This window comes from Musca autumnalis, unplaced genomic scaffold (assembly GCF_047663935.1).
Source record: "Musca autumnalis isolate F117 unplaced genomic scaffold, ASM4766393v1 scaffold_5, whole genome shotgun sequence".
NCBI lineage: Eukaryota > Metazoa > Arthropoda > Insecta > Diptera > Muscidae > Musca > Musca autumnalis.
In genome coordinates this window covers 87,237,728-87,256,305 of record NW_027412088.1, presented here as the reverse complement: position 1 = coordinate 87,256,305, position 18,578 = coordinate 87,237,728, and positions in this window count along the sequence as shown.

Genomic DNA, 18,578 nt, shown 5'->3' with positions numbered 1-18,578 from the left:
TATAATCTCTGAGATTTTGCATTGTAAGCTGTTATTTTGGACGTGTTGAAGAACTTGGGCTGACTTCCAAATCGATTTTTCTATCGGGATTTTACTGTGTTCCAAACTGTGAAGTTGATCGCGATATCTCACTTATTGAAGCCAGTGTTTATAGCTTTTATGAAGCCAAGCTTACTAACATTAAGGATATTATCTGAAATTATACACGTTGGAACAAAATTTGCGGACCACGATATTTTACTTTCGCGAAGAACCTTGGGGTCGAGACAGTAATAACCATAATATTGCAAATAATTTTTAAACAATACGTTCATATCATATCTGTAATTTGATGTTTTCTTAAAAAAATTGTGGTTGAGGTACCATGGGCAGTCACTCCACTGATCAGTATAAAAAATATCTTAAAACCTATTCTCAGACCTAAAAACTCCACACACAAAATTTCATCAAATGAGGTTCAGACGTTTCGGAGGAGTTTAATTTCGAAGAAGAATTTTATACATATGGGCAATATTTTTGAAAATTTGACAAAGTTGAAGCCAAGATTACACGTTTGTAGCTCGCGAATTCTGGTTGTATATTATACAATTTAAATGCTTTTGGATAAAATGAAATGTTTTTAGACTTGGCAAAAAATATTGTCCTTAAAAGTTAATTTGCGCGGAAGCTGATGCTATATCTATGTTAAAAAAATGAGTAAAAATGGATTGTAGGCAACGTGTTTTTTTTTGTTTTCTCTCGATTTGTGATTAAACCACACTTGCCATGTTTTTCCTGTCAAAGTAAAAATAGAAGCCGACTAAATAAGGATAACCTCACCAATGTATAACTTTTTAAAATTTGATCTGCGTCTACCATTAATGCCCGTAATTTCTACGCGTAGTTATCTATGAGTTCATAGATATCCCCCGTCTAAGCAAAATTTCATAATTTCAATCCATAGGTAACGTTACCGGGTCGAAACTGTAACTTACACCGAGGATTTTGCCTGGTTGATCATTGCCAATGTGTTAAAAATTGTAAAACACTTATATGTGGCAATGTTTTTACGAAATAATGAATGAAAATCACCAATTTTACCACACGTTTTCAAAATGTACACGCCTCGGTAAATGGCACGTAGAAATTACCAAACGAGTAGGTAAAGATAACTAATACGTAGCTACCTACCCGGTTACCTAGGGCTAGAAATTACGGGCATAAATGATGCTGACATTGTGAAGCCAGATTTTAAGTGTTTTGTTTGTATAACTTGTATAACTCGCGATTCTGCGTAATTTGATATATGTGTTGTGAATGTAGTCTACACAGCTTTACAGAAATCTGTATCCAAATATGAACATTTTGTGCGAACATTTCCACTGCAATGAAACAGATTTAAAAACTTCACTCCTAAGGTATTCATTTAATAGTGTGTGATGCTACTTCCACGGTTCTTGATTTATCACCGTGAAATAGATATATATCGATGTAGATTTTGATGCACGCAGGGAAAAAATATTTTCCGCTTTTGTTGGAACAATATGGACCTTAATTCCAATATGGACTTAATCGGTCCATTCCTTCGGATACCTCCCACACAAAATTTCGGAAAAGTTCAGTTTAGGACCTGTTCACGAATCGCTTTGATTTTTTGTTGTAGCAACTTGCATTCACCGCCCCCCATATAACGGTATAAGCTTCATCAGGGGCAAGTCCATACTTCCTGAGAAAATAGCCTGAAAGGTACAAAAAAGACCTGTGACACCGTGTGTAGTGGTTGGAGCGCAAGATTACTTTCTAACGGATCTGCCGATTCTGTCCACACTTTGGTCTTTGCAATATTTGCCCAAACTTAGTTTAAGTTCGAAGATAAGCCATATCGGTCCACTTCTTCAGGTACCTCCCCCACAAAATTTCAAAAATGTTCGGAAAAATTGTGCACACGATAACTCTTGATGGGAATGACCGATTTGGTCCATACTTTACTCGTCCTCGTCGATTTAGCGCAGTTCGTTCGTCTGTCTGGCTCGAGTGGATCAACCGAACTTTAAGTCATATCGGTCCACTCCTTTTTTCCCACAACACTACAAAATGGTCCGCACAATAACTCTCGAAGGTCCAAATCGATTTCATCGAGAAACAGATTAGGGTCGAATATGGATAATATCAGTTTACTCTTTCAAGGAACCTCCCACACAAATTTTCAATATCCGATTTCACCGAAACTTTGAACATCCTAAAATTACTTCCGGACGTACATATGTATATCAAGTACCAATAGGGTCTATATGGGACAGCATCTTCGGATATCTTCAACATAAGGAAATTTAAGGGCTTTTCAAGAATCCATTTGACATTTAGACCAATGCTACTTCTTGCGATGTTGTTTACAGCGATATTTTTTCCGTGGGTAAGTCCATGCTTCCTGACATAATGGTTCAAAAGCTCTAAATCTTACCATGACCAACTAAAATGACGGCTTGACACGATAACTATCTAAAGGAATGACTTCCAAAATGGACCATTCTTTCAGGTATCTTCTCCACAAAAGTGCAAAACTTTTGCGCTCTTATCGCAACGGTCACAATCGTGAAGTATTATACCCAAATGTGCGAAAGTCCAAAAATTCCACGAAATTCTGAAACTCCCTGACTACACAATTTTTAGGACAAAGATTTTGTATTCGATCTGTCTATAGATAAAAGTCTCAACTCACAATGGCTGAGGGTATATCTATGTCGGCAGACCGGAGTGATTCTTTTTTACTTGTTTTCGAGAAAACAAAAGTTATGAATTTTCATAAGTTTGCCTCCTGTGTGCCGACAGAAGTGCTTTATCTTTGGCCATAGTCCCTGGAAAGTTTTAAGTGTCATCGAATTCATAAACATCTAATCGTACAATTAAGATAAGAAATAAAACGGAACAGCAACCATTGGGATATCAGTTGGAGTTTTTTTCGACTTAACCTATGTTGTCAGGACTTAGCTAAAATGTTGCCTAGCCCGAATGTGGGTTTCGTAGTCTTAAACAGTGCTGCGAGTAGAATTCGGAGTCTATGAGTCGTAGTTGATATCGCCAGACTACTGATAAAAATATTTTCTGTTTTTTCGAAATGCCTGTTGCAGTACCTGCAAGAATCTGCACATTTTTACTATTAAAAATTTGTTGATTCTTGCAGTACTGGAACAAACCATAAATGCAATTTTCTGATTTTTTAGTTGGCTTGCATGGACTTTACTAAAATACTAAAGTTTTGGTGTTCTTATGGCATAAACGAACGTTATTTTCTTACAATAACTGGCATAGTCCGGTCAAAATAGACATTGAAATAGCAAAAATTCCCACAAAGCTGAATTTTGGTGGAGAGCTAGGGTTTGCCATTAGAATCAACGTCCTAAAAGTCCCCATCGATCCCATGTGTGCAAAAAAAATTATTCGGGGTCAAAGGTCAAATGTTAACGGTTTTTAGGTTTTCCGATTTATTTTTTGATAACGGTTGATCTAATCAAAATGTGACTAAAGTAATTATTGTAGACAGAAAAATTTTCTAAAAGTTTGACTTTTATAATTTTTTCCTAGAAAGAACCGTTCTTGAAATATAGCTGTTCTAAAAAACACATGATTTTTATGCACTTATAAGTGAAATATGCACATATTCAGAAAAACCTAAACCTAAAATAAGCGAAGTAATCGGGTCTGTCCCCCAAAAAAATATATATTTTCTTGAAGAGCGAAATTATAGCTATCTTCTAAAAAAAATTCCAACAAAATCGGAGCGTGTTTAGTAGAGTTATTCAATGTTAGAGTCATTTTATGCAAAAATAGCCCATTTCACCCACATGTATAATCGAAAGCCCAACGGGAACGACCCCAACGAAAACTCTCCGATTTTTTTCACGTTTTGTCCGAAGGTAGGGTTTGTTGCGCTGATTACGGAAATGTATAATTTTCAACGGTTGCGGATCCGGTTCGCCGGTTATTAGACCCGAAGGGCCAAATTTAAAAACCGGGTTAGACCCGGTTCTACTGAACCGATTACTGCAAACTGGATATCGTTTGAAAGCTTACGGAAGTATCTAACACATAGTGTCTTTACTTTATCCGGTTCGCCTCATAATGTACTTACGCGGCTAATTTTTTATTTGACCTTTAGATCGAGATATCTCGAAAATGGTAAGTCTTTTTTAGGAACCATAAAGAACACTCTTGTAGACAATTATTAAATCTACAACTTTTACTTTAGCCGGCTTTTGCTAAGTCTTGTCGTTTTTGAGAAAAATTAAAAAAACCGAATAATGCCTCCAAAAATGACCTTTGACCCCGAATAACTTGTTTTGCACACATGGGATCGATGGGGACTTTTAGGACGTTGCTTCTAATGGCCAACCCTAGCTCTCCACCAAAATTCAGCTTTGTGGGAATTTTTGCTATTTCCCCCTTATACGCATGTCTATTTTGACCGGACTAGCAATGTTTGATTAGAAATGTTCGGTACAAGTCTAATCTGCACTCGCGGATTCGAGTTATTCTTTTTTGGAGGTTTTTAGATAGATCCTCTAATCAGAATCAGTCCTCGCGGAATAGAGGAAGAAATACTGAAAATCTTTAAAAAAGAATCGAAAATGCCAAATTAGAGCTACTGTGGTTAAAAATTCTGGGATACACTAAAACGTAAACCTACCTACATGGGTAATATTCATTTGAAAGTTTTTTTAGTTATTGCGTCAATTCTGTTGGAGAATTTGGAGCTTCAAAATACCAGGCGGAACTTTTGTATGGGGTGTTCCGACATGGTTCGTTTTCAATTCTAAACATCCAAAGACTAATTTATTATACTCTCTTCCAAATCTAAAACTTATATCTAAAATATTGTAAACTCTCTCTTTTGAAATTATATAATTTGTGTCAAAATTTCATATAAAATCAACTAAAAACCCTTTAAAATAGCTTTATGTAATGCTACACAACATTTTTTCATTTCATGATTTTTGGTCAAGGCAAACGCGATTAGTTACAAAATTTAACTTAGACGTATGTAGAATGGCCCCTTATTGAAGGTTATTTCAAAATACTATAAAATACAGTTTATATCAACTACAATGGAAAACTTCTATGCAATCTGTGCTGCAACTTTTTTAACGGCAGGGGAAAAGTGACGTCAAGTGAGTCATGCTCTATGTGGTGGTATTCATACATATTCATAATCAACAGAAAATGCTAAACTGACAACATAACGATGTCCATCATTCCGTCCATCTGTTGAAGTGAACATAAAGCTTACAACATTTAAGATAGAGCTTTCAATGAACATTATACAACTCCTAGGACTTAAAATCTATATAACTCCTAGGAATTTTGGTATTGAAGATGCATTATATCGGTTAATGTTTCGAAATTGTCCCAAAGGACAACACCGCCATATTTTCGGTATTTTGGTGCTATTTGGTCTTTTGTGGAGGTACAAACCTTTCTTATATAATTTTTTACGGTGAAGCTCCACGTTGCGATAAAGCACCAAAAAATGAAATTTCCCGATATATTGTATTTGGTCTTCGCAAACCTCTTTTACAGAAAATTGTTGATCCAGTTCTTGAATCACGAGATATGGTAAATGTTGGTCATCTTTATACAGTTTACAGATGTAGTTTCTAATTTTCTGACTCGCGAAACTGCATTTCACAACATAAAATTCGTTTTTGTCATTACTTACGATTTTTAGTTCTTAGTTTTAGTTTTTTAGTTTACCAATAATGTTCGGAAAGTTTGTGCGCACGATAACTCTTGAAGGGAGTGACCGATTTGGTCCATACTTTGTATAGCGTAAACTCTCTACCAGAGTAATATGAGGTTCCAATATGGTCCCAATAGGTCCACTCCTTCGGGTACCTTCCACACAAAATTTCGGAAAAGTTCAGCTTAGGGCCATCTCTCGAATCGCTTTGATTTTTGAAATCTGGGCTATATTTGTCCACTCCATCCGTTACCTCCCACACAAAATTTCGGATAAGTTCACTTTAAGACCTGATATGGAATCACTTTGATTTTTGTTCAAGCAACTTGCATTCGCTGCCTCAATTACGATGGTAAACGTTTTCTTCAGGGGCAAGTCCATACTTCTTGAGCAAGCAGCCCGAAGAGTGTAAAAACCCCCTATGGCACCATATGTTGTGGCTGGAGATCCACTTCGATAACGGTCAATGTCGATCCATTCCTTTTAGTATCTCCTCCGCAAAACTATTGATCTTTAATCTTAATCAACATTTTCGTCGGTTCAAACGCCCAAAATTTTTAACACCCCCTAAATACATACGTATTTTGGGAAAAATTTGTTTCAATATACACAGGCTGTCGGCAAAGCCGACTGATACTTTTTTACTCGTTTTAAAACAAAATGTATTTTTTGTTATTCAAATGTGTGCTTATTTTGCATATAACATCAAAACTATTATCCCGATCATTATAATTTTGGTATCATTTGATTCCCCGTGAAGTTTCTATTTAGAACTAATTCTTTAGTAATTTTTGACTGTAAAATGGACCTATGTTTTGAAAAAAAAGTCGTATTACATTTAAAGTTTTGTAAATTTTTTGTAAATTCCGCAAACACTGAGTAAAATTTTACAAATATTATGCAATCTACTCACTGACTTCCCTTTGTGATGACTTTTTAGTGACAATTATGCTTATTAAAATATTTAGCGTTTTTATAATAATTTATTCTTAAAAACAGGAGTAAACCCGTGATAACGTATTTCCTCAACAACTAAAAATTTGCTTGCGAACGGATATGTACTGGGGAATTGTACCTTAACCTATGTACCAAAAATAGTTTATGTTGCGCGAAAAGAAAAATTAATTTTTTTGGAAAAGAATATAAAAGAATTGACAATATTTCCCAAATATTAACGAAGGTATAAAGACACTCAGATTTACCAATTTCCAATTCGTGGATTTTTATTTCCATATAATATATCTCTGCTCTGGGACAATAGTAGTAAAATCAACTTTAACTGTTTTATCGGGGACAAGGCAATACTTCCTGAGATAATGACCACTAGCTAAAATAACTGATGAGCAGGACTACTTTTAGGAATTACCCACAATAAAATTTCTTCCAAACCTACATCAAGTTCCAAGAAGGTCTAAATCGGTGAACACCTTCGGGTACGTAGACGTATACGTATACCTCTGACATATACTTTTTTACTTGTTTATTTAAATCAGGATAAAATGTAATTGACCTTTATTCGTCTAAACGATGGCCCAAAAATTTTTAAAAATTAAAACATGGTATTTGGAAAAATATACAAATGTTAACTTACTTTATTTTCTAGTCCATTCGTTAATTAATGAACATTTTCAATAAGTTTGCGACAAAAATAATATTGTTGTTAAATTTTATTTTCAAATTCTATTTTTACCATTTCATATTTAACTTAAAAAAACTAAAATTATCAGAATCGTGTTACTGAAAGCACTAAAATTTTCGACAAAAAGGCTGCCACTTTGTTTATTTTTGTATTGCCTTATTTATTTGAGCTTTTGTAATTAGTTGTCGTTCTGTAAATCAAATGTTGCAATAATTTCGAATTTGTAATAAATCTAAATAAAAATCTATTTACATATTTTGCCATTCTAAAAACTCTAAACATATGATATATATAATTGTGTGTAATCCAATTTCGATTAATTATAAACAAAATGCTGCTTTGTACTTCATTTCCGAGTAACAACAATATTACTAATGCAAATACAGACATGCTGAACATGTTTGCAATAAATTTCAATTATATTTTTAAAGCGTTGTTTTTTGGTTTTGTATATTTTCAAAATATGTATGTACATATGTATGTGTACACATTTAGTATACACCTGATGTCAATTGGCAGCCACATCATAAGTTCGTTCGATGATAGTCCGCTTACTATGTATGTATTTACCCACCGCTGCTGGCAACAAAAATGAATGGTTTCAATATTTGACCATAATATCAAATAAATTTTCATGATTACATTATTTGTATTTATAAATTTTATATTGCGATTTTATTTTTATTTGTTTGTCACTGAATTTGGCAAATACTGAATTTCATACAAACCAATAGACCCCTCTCTCCCTTCCCGGCACATTATGATTTGTAATATAATTTTCGATATTTATTATCAGTTTTTACATGAATTTGTAATAGTTTTAATACCACAGATTTATGCGGCCAAACTAGCAGACCGAAAAAACTTTATGTAAATATGTATAGAGGCCATGCAAGTATTTATGGCTAATGCTTTGCAAAAACCCTTCCTGGGGGCGATTTTAGAGGTTTTTGTTTCATAGATTTATTGAAATTAGGTTTTTGTATATTTGTCCATCATCATTATTGCTTCATTTAATTGCCTATTGGAATCAACAGCTGTATGTATGGGTAAGTATTCCCTAGAACGAAAAGAGAAAAATATTATAAAATAGCTGTTAATTTGATACATTGAAATCTAATTTATAACTATAACCATTATTGGTTAAATATTATACAATTACAAAATTCTGTCCAATATTTTGTGGGATTTTTTTCTAAATCGGTTTTATGATTCTTGGTCAGAATTGAATAGAAATTACAATAAATACATGAAAATTACAAAAAATGTGGAACATTTTTAAAATGAACAAGTAAGAACGGCGTTAAGTTCGGCCGGGCCGAACTTGTTATACCCTCCACCACAAGTTGTATAGAAGTAAAATGGAATAATTTGTTTCCTTTCGTGTATGAAGAAGACTTAATACTAAATTTCAGCAATTTCGGTAAAACAATGTGAGGCACCATTCTATGGGGGCTATTTCAAAACGTCGATCTATACCGAAAAATTTCTGAAGGCTCAAAGAAGACTAAATACCAAATTTACTATATTTCGGTAACAGAATGTGGCTAAAACTTAAAAAATACCGAAAATCACGAAGTACGCTTCTATGGGGATATAGGAAGACGTGGACCTATACTGATAATACTCTTCTGGAATATTTTATAACTCTTGGAAGACGAAATAACGAATTTCAGCCACTTCGGTTGGATATTGACGTCGCAATCTTCAGTATTACGAAAATCGGGAGGTACCGTTCTATGGGGCTATATCGAAACGTGGACCTATACCGATGAATTTTAGCCAGAAATGGGGCAATATGAAAGCGTGGTCCTGTACAGACATATTTCTGGCGAACAGTTTTATATCACATTGAAGACTAAATACCAAATTTCAGCCATTTTGGTGGAATATTGAAGACACAACCTTCAAAATACGAAAAATCGGGAGGTACCTTTCCATGGGGGCTATATGAAGGCTTGAACCTATACCGACAAATTTAAAGGGGAAGTTTGAGTAATCCCAACGAAGTCTAAATACCAAATTTCAGCCATTTTTGTGGTATATTGAGGTCACAACGTTCAAAATACCGAAAATCGGGAGGTACCGTTCTATGGGGGCTATATGAAGGCATGGACCGATACCGACAAAATTCTGGGGGAAAGTTTTATACCACCAACGTAGACTAAGTACCAAATTTCAGCCATTTCGGTGTGATAATGAAGCTAAAACCTTCAAAATGCCGAAAATAGGGAGGTACCGTTCTATGGGGGCTATATGAAGGTGTGGTCCGATACTGACAAAATTCTGGGAGAAAGTTTTGTACCCTTAAAGAAGACTACGTACTAAATTTCAGCCATTTTGGTAGGATAATGAAGCTAAAAAATTAAAAATACCGAAAATCGGGAGGTACCGTTCTATGGGGGCTATATGAAGGTGTGGACCGATACCGACAAAATTCTGGGGGAAAGTTTTATACCCCTAAAGAAGACTACGTAGCAAATTTCAGCCATTTTGGTAGGATAATGAAGCTAAAACCTTAAAAATACCGAAAATCGGGAGGTACCGTTCTATGGGGGCTATATGAAGGTGCGGACCGATACCGACAAAATTCTGGGGGAAAGTTTTGTACCCCTAAAGAAGACTACGTAGCAAATTTCAGCCATTTTGGTAGGATAACGAAGCTAAAACCTTAAAAATACCGAAAATCGGGAGGTACCGTTCTATGGGGGCTATATCAAAACGTTGACCGATATATCCCATTTTCAATGCCAACCATCCTGCAAGTAATAAAAACTTCTGTACCAAATTTTGACTCTCTATCTTTAAAATTGCGAGCTGTATCTTGATTTCAACAGACGGACGGACTGACGGACGGACGGACGGACGGACAGACGGACATGGTCAAATCGACATAGAATTTTATGCTGATCAATAATATATATACTTTATAGGGTCTCCGACGAATATTTCGATGTGTTACAAACGGAATGACAAATTTAATTATACCCTCCATATGGTGGAGGGTATAAATATGTATGTATATATGAATGCACGAAATTATGCGAAAAACCGGGAAGTACCGTTCTATTGGAGGTATATGAAAACGTCGACCTATACCGACAAATTTCAGACGGAAAGTTTTGTACCCCCAACGAAGACTAAATTTGAAATTTCAGAGATTTTGATGTTATAATGAGGCCTTCAAAAAAAGGAGACATAGTCCATATTCGAACCTGATCAGTATCTGGTACATATATTAGGACGTGTAAAGTTTGGACCAAATCGGTCACTCCCATCTAGAAGAATTATCGTGCATACACTTTTTTCGAACATTTTTGAACTTCTGTGGTGGAGGTAACTGAACGAGTGACCGATATGGCTTATTTTCGAACTTAAACTAAGTTTGCACAAAATATAAAGTTATTATGCGCTCCAACTACTACATACGGCGACATAGAGGTTTTTTGCACCTTTCAGGCTACTTTGAAACTTGTACCGTCGTATGGGGGGTAGTGAATATATGTGGTTACAACAAAACGCAAAGCGATTCGAGAGCAGGTCCTAAACTGAACTTTTCCGAAATTTTGTGTGGGAGGTACCCTAAGGAGTGGAACGATTGAGTCCATATTTCAACATCATCCAAGTCTGGTAGAAATTTCACGATGTGCAAAGTATGGACCAACTCGGTTACTCCCTTCAAGAGTTATCGTGGGCACAAATTATCTGAACATTTTCGAACTTTTGTGGCGGAGCTACCTGAGGGAGTGGACCGATATGGCCCATCTTCCAACTTAAACTAAGTTTGGACAAAATATTAGGAGAGCCAATTTTTGGATCAAATCGATTCATCCGTTCGAGAGTTAACGTGCGCTCCAGCCAGCCAGCCAGACAGACGGACGGACAGGGCTAAATCAACTCAAAATTGTCTGAAACACAATTCGTCCAAACATACTTCGAGTCTAAAAGCATTATTTCTATGAGGCATGAAAGTTTTTATCAGGAATAATGTCTAAAATTGTCTTTTCCATATCAAAAAAATCAAAAAAAAAATTTTGATACTACTTCAATGATTTTTGGTACATAGATTAAAAAAAATCTGCATTCCAAATCTGTTTTCGTTACTAACTTTGATCGTTGCGCGCAAAAGATATGACCGTTTTAATTATGATAATTAGAAAAAATTCTACAAAAATAGCGGCTTAATATAGTTAGCTGTTATATCCTTTTATCGTTATCTGAATTCGTACCCTTTGCGATGATGCAAAAAATAATTGCAAAGTCTCAATGGATTCGCGAAAAATCAAATTTGTTAAATAATTTCACGTATTTACAAACATATTTTTGAAACAATAGCGCTCATACTTACGCAAAATATATAAAAAAATTATAACAGCATCCAGACATTTTGAGGAATAAAATGAAACCTAAGTTGTGAAGGTTGGAGCTATAGTATTCATGTTATTTGCAAAAATACCAAGAAAATATTACGAAAAAATTACAATCATATTATTCTAATTTTATTTTTTTATGGTTTTATAGGAAAAGTTGGAGAAAAAATGTTTGAGTTCTTCGGCATTTTCGTCAAAATTTCCCGCAATAATGATGAAATTCCGTTGTAACAAATTTTTCACTTATAGTTTTCCAATTTGATAATATTATTAGAACCTTATATTAAATCACAAGGAATCCCATCAAAATCTTCGATGCCAAGGATGCTATTGAATCATGGGTGCAAGTGATCTGGCATGTCATCTTTTTAGCATTTTCACTCATGAATTTTATATGAGCGTGACCACCATAAGATGGCATTCATTTTCGGATCTTAAGATGACATTTATTGTCGGATCCTAGGCATGACATTTTGACAAATGCTTTGACATGTCATTTTCACCTACCCTTTGGCATGACATTTTCATGTCTTGTTTGGAAAATGGAAAATTCTGTATTGAAATATGATTTTCATGACAAACCAAACTCTTTATTAATTCAAACTAATTCATGAAATAACTACAACTAATTTATCAGCATAAAGTTTACACCCAAAATTTCAATTTTATCACCGCCGCTGCACCGCAACAGAGTTTACTTCGTCCAATCTCAGCCACTGATTTTGTTTCATCTTACAAAAGCTTTCCTATATCTTCTCATCACCAGTTCAGATTTCGAAATGGACTCCAACAGCACTCCTTTAAGAATTTCTAGTTCGTGAAACTACATTTAATTTATAATTTTATAACAAACATTTTGGAAATGTATAGTCTTTTGTTTTGATGTCGCTACATGTAGGGATGTAAAAATCGACTTGTTTGTTTTTTAGTGATCTGTACAAATGATTCAAATGCTGATGACAAGATCGGATCTTTCACGACTTCCTTTGCATGGGTTTAAATGCTAATGAAAAGATCGGATCTTTCACGACTTGCTTTGGACCAATGCAAAATATGCCATGAAATCACGTCATCGCATAGAACCCCTTCCTTCAAATTTTGCTGGGATTCGAATTGTAGCATAACGTTAAAATAGTGTTATATTGTATATTACAACATTTGGGAAGCATATAAACCGCGTAATTATGAAAATGACATGATGCGCATCCGATTTTCCAACACAGCGAATCAATCCCTTTTATTTGATGAACAGTTTGTCAAATTCTATTTGGCGGCCACGATGTAGCATCTGCTGCATATTAAGGTCCAAAATACAGTAAAATGGTCATAATTTCCGCGAAGTTCATTTACATTTTATTCGCATCTGATTTCAATAATCACCATTAAAAAATACATAATTCTATGCCATTTTAACGCGATCCATCAAGAACCGTGGATGCGCAGTTTAAACGCGCGTATCGATCTATTTATTTAAATAGAACTGACACATCCATAATATGCGATATTTTCAAAATAATTTTTTGCACATTTTCGAACTTTGAGGGGTATCATATCCGCCGATCTTGTGAGTGGATTTGTACGCGTCGTGGCTTGTTAGATTCAGAACGCAAAAAAAAATTACGCAGGTTTCCATGGAAATCGAATGACGTTTGTAAATTTTAAACCAACAAATAGGTTTTTGAGAAAAATTTACGCACACAAATTTCGTGTTTGGGCGCAGATTACTGTGATCCTGTGAGGGCTACACGGTGTAGCCTACACCCTCATGTTATACATTAAAAAATGCGAAATAGCGGGTACTACAATCAAATAATAAACATTTAGGGAAATTCAGCTGCGCGTACCGATTAGAGCAAAAATTCAAAAAACCCCATTTTCAGTCTTCAAAATGTCAGCATCCATTAAAGTGGATATATTAAAAAATCATACATTAGAAACGTCAACACTGAAGTGTACTCTTTAACTTCTCCTTTGAGCATTTAGTTCTACATTGTGTTGTAAAATAACATAATGAAACTTGTTTCCTTCAACGATTTTTTTTGATTTTTTTTACATTAGTACGACAACAGCTTCCGCTCAAATTATTATTATAAGAAACTCATCGGTGAATCGGGCTAAAATAGTTTATTTTACCGAAATACGGTCAAACGTTATGAAATAGTAAAACTGAACGCGAGTTACAATACCCCATACCTCAGTTTCAACATAAGTTAATTTTCTACAAAAAGCTTGATATACCCTCGTTAGCATAAATGCTGAGAGTGTAAACATCAAAATACCTGAAATCGGACGATAGGGTTATTTTAGGTCTATTCCTAAAAATGGATCTATGACCATAAGTTTTGGTGAAACTACAAATACAAAATGACAGCCAATTTAGATCGAAAATGAAGACAAAATCTTAAAAATATCTAAGATCGGCTGGTAACCGTATGTGGGGTCGTTACTAGAGTTGGGCAATCTCGTTCAATTGAACGATCCGGATCACCATCTCGTTCAATGGACACGGGTAATTTCTTTGACAAAACTGCGTACACTTAATTTCACACGAGGACAAACAAACGAAGACAGTGATAAGGATCATTCAATTGAATGAGATTGCCCAACTCTAGTCGTTACCAAGAAGTAGACCTATGTTCTGAATTTTTGGTGGAGAGATTTGTTGGCCGCGGAGAACCCCATGTCATCGAAGAACGCATCGGTGCAACATTTTAGCGTCCTATCTGAATTAGTTTGGACGCTAGAGTGATTTCCACAAACGGACGAAACCAAGAAATTACATGGCGCAAGTTACGAAGTCCAGCTAAATACCTTCGCCTGGAGTAACAATCTTGAAGATATAGGATTTTTGATTTAAGAAAATGCAATATGACCAAAGGTTATCCAGGTAGTAATCGCCTACATAAAAAGAGATACCACGTGCATATCGGCGTTCTTCATCGTTTGCAATAGGGTACCAAACGGAACGGAGTTTCCGTTGTACCTGAGTCTTTAATTGTCTTAGCGGTCTAGTCCTTGTCAAATATGAACAATTGGTAACTACTAAGCTCGTCATCTACGTTAAGTCTAATTCTTGGAGGAGAATAATATTTTAACTGATAATAATCACAGAGGAGGGTTTGTTTTATTTGGCAAACACTTTCGTTGGGGTTTTGTGAGGTTGCCTAAGAAAAACTTCTCATTGAAGTTTTTTCTTTGGTCACTCTTATATTTCGAGCCGGCGATTGATGTTTGGGTATAAAAAGATGTTTGTTGAAGAAGTTATTGAAAAATAACTTCGGTGGAGAATATCCACAAACATTGAACAAGGGAACTTATGAGATCCTGTGGCGAGTATCGAAACTAGTCTTTCCTGTCTTACCCCTTGGCGAACAATGTCAAGCTTTCTCCACTAATAAATTAGTTGTTTTGACATATTAAAACAACAACAATGGGATTAAGCCAGACTAATTTGAAATACAACAAGTAAAAAAGTATCAGTCGGCTTTGCCGACAGAGATATACCCTCAGCCTATGTGAATTGGAACTTTCATCTACGGACAGATCGAATGCAGTTATGGTCTTTTCTGAATTTTGTGGCACTTTTTGGACATTTTAACATGCCGACAAAAATGTGTATTAGGATTAAAGTTCAAAAGTTTTGCTGAGGATGGAATGGACCGACATATCCTTTCGATAGATATCGCGCCCACTAGTCATTTCAGTGAGTTATCGTACACCTGTTGGACCAGTATACCAGGAATCAGGGACTTGTCCACGGAAAATATAATTTGGCTGTAAACAGGACCACTAAGAACATCATTGGTATACATTTGCAAAGGATCTCCGAACAGAACCTGAATTGCACTTGAACACAAAGGTTGTTGTGAGGGAGGTATCTTGAGGAGAGGACCGATATGGGCCATTTTTGAAGTTAAACTAAGTTTGGACAAAATATAACGAAAGCCAAATTTTGGACCACATCGGTTTATCAGTTCGAGAGTTGTTGTGCGCTCAAGCTACTACAAATGGTACCATAGGGGATTTTTACAATTTTCGGGCTGTTTTCCCAAGAAGTATGGGCTTGCCACTGAAAAAACTTTTACCGTCGTAATTGAAACAGCGATGGCAAGTTGCTTCAACAGAAATCAAAGTTTGTCAAGAGCAGGTATTAAAGTGAACGTATCAGAAATTTTGTGTGGGAGGTACCCGAAGGATTGGATAAATATAGTCCATATTCAAACCTGATCTATATCTGTTAGATATATTAGGATGCGTAAAGTATGGACCAAATAATTTCAATAATTTCATTCCGCAAACAGGCTTTTCAAATATCATATATAGGATGTTTAGTACTTGCGATTCTGAGTTATTTGATACGTATATGGTGAATGTAGTCTGCACAGCTTCATAGAAACTTGCATCCAAATGCGGAAGTTTTGTGCGAACATTTTTCTAAAAATCATATTTTTCGGGTCTTATATTTGCAATTCTCATTGGAATATCTCGTACTCTATTGCACATTTTAGTTTTTTCGTTCCGGATCAAATAAATAATTCCTCGTGAAAATCAATCTACTAAAACGCGAGTTGCGAGAAATTCCAAAGTAGAAAAATCACCTATAATTCTTTTTGAAAATATCGCGTATTTTATCGCGTTTTCTGCGGATTGTTTCCACAGCAATGAAAAAACTAGTGCAGCATCTTCGTTTTAGCGGAAACAGAGATTAGAAAAATACCCTACACCACACTGTGGTAAGGGGTAAGGTCTTTGTGCATTTGTATGTAACATACAAAAGGAAACGAAATAGACTCATAGTTCCTTTTGGTGATATACATATAATCACTTTCAGAGTCGATTTATGCATGTCCGTACGTCTGTCCATGTATATTTGTTCGCAACGTACAGGTCGCATTTTTTGTCCGATTCAGCTGAAAATTGGGGACTACAATTTTTTAGCCATTGGAAGAACGCTATTGCTTTTGGTGAAAATCGGTTCAGATTTGGATATAGCTCCCATATATATTTTCGGCCGATTTCACGTATTTGCTGCACCAAACACGCTATATACGTCCGATTTTGATGAAATTTTGAATGTGTGAGTGAATTCGGTCTACAAATAAATGTGCCAAATTATATCGAAATCGGTTCAGATTTGGATATAGCTCCTATATATATTTTCGCCCGATTTCACGTATATGCTGCACCAAACACGCTATATATGTCCGATTTCGATGAAATTTGGAATGTGTGACTGAATTCGGTCTAAAAATAAATGTCACAAATTATATCGAAATCGGTTCAGCTTTGGGTATAACACCCATACATATATTTTCGGCAGATTTCACGTATTTTCTGTACCAAACACGCTATATATTTGGAATGTGTGACTGAATTCGGTCTAGAAATAAATGTGCCAAATTATATCGAAATCGGTTCAGATTTGGATATAGCTCCCATATATATATTCGGTCTAGAAATAAATGTGCCAAATTATATCGAAATCGGTTCAGATTTGGATATAGCTCCCATATATATTTTTGGCCGATTTCGCGTATTTGCTGCACCAAACACGCTATATAAGTCCGATTTCAATGATATTTGGAATGTGTGACTGAATTCGGTCTTGAAATAAATGTGCCAAATTAAATCGCAATCGGTTAAGATCTGGATATAGCTCCAATATATAGTTTACATATTCACAGTGGTGTAGGGTATCATATAGTCGGACCCGCCCGACTTTGATCCTTGCCTTACTGGTTTTATCTTAAAAAATAGTGTGTGATGCTACATCCACGGTTCTTGATTGATCGCCTTCATATAGATATATATCGATGTAGATTTTCATGGTGGACACTGAAATCGGATGCGGACAAAAATTGTATGCACTTTGCGCTATTTAGCGATATTTTATACGTTTTTTAATGCTAAGAATCCAAATTATATTTCGAAAAATATATACGAGTACAACTTAATAGATATGGTCTTGCTGTACATAAAAATCACATGCGGACAAAATGATTTTTTACCTTCCCTAATGGGAAAGCTTTAATATGAATGTCAATAAAGCAAAATCCGTCTATTTTATTGGGAGATTTAAGCAAAATGAAGGAAGTATTCCTTCAATATTTTCTACTACATAATGCTTCAAATTCAATAATTTATCAATTTTATGTACATTCCGCGCAATCTACTCGCTGAAGTCACTTCGAGAGAACTTTTTTTTAACAATTGTGCTCATTAAAATAATTAGCGTTTTTATAATATTTTCTCTCTTAAAAAGCGAAATAAAAGCGCCATAATTTTTGTCCGCAACAACCAGAAATTGGCTCGCGACCAGATTCGTACTGGGAATTTTTTTCTTAACCTACATATCAAAAATCGTTGATGTAGCGCGAAAAATGTTTCATTTTTTTCTGAAATTAAATATGAAATAATGGACAATATTCGTGATATACCCTCGTTAGCATAAATGCTGAGGGTATAAAAAAATTGAATGGAAGTAGGATATACGAAACATTTTTGTTTACCTTTATGACTGATAAATCGACTACTGGATAGTGTTGCAGAGAACGAACGATAGCCACAAGAAAATGATAGACTGAAATCTTTTATTGAACGAACATCAAAACGTGGACCGATACCGAAAAATTTCTGGGGGAAAGTTTTGTTGACCCGAAATAGATAAAATAGCAAATTTCAGCAACTTCAGTGAGGTAATGAGGCTAAAACCTTCAAAATACCAAAAATCAGGATGTACCGTTCTATGGGGGGTATATTAAAACGTGAACCGATACCGACAAATTTTCTTGAGAAATTTTTGTAGCTCAAAGAAGGACTAAATACCAAATTTCAGTCATAGCCTCGGGAAACACAA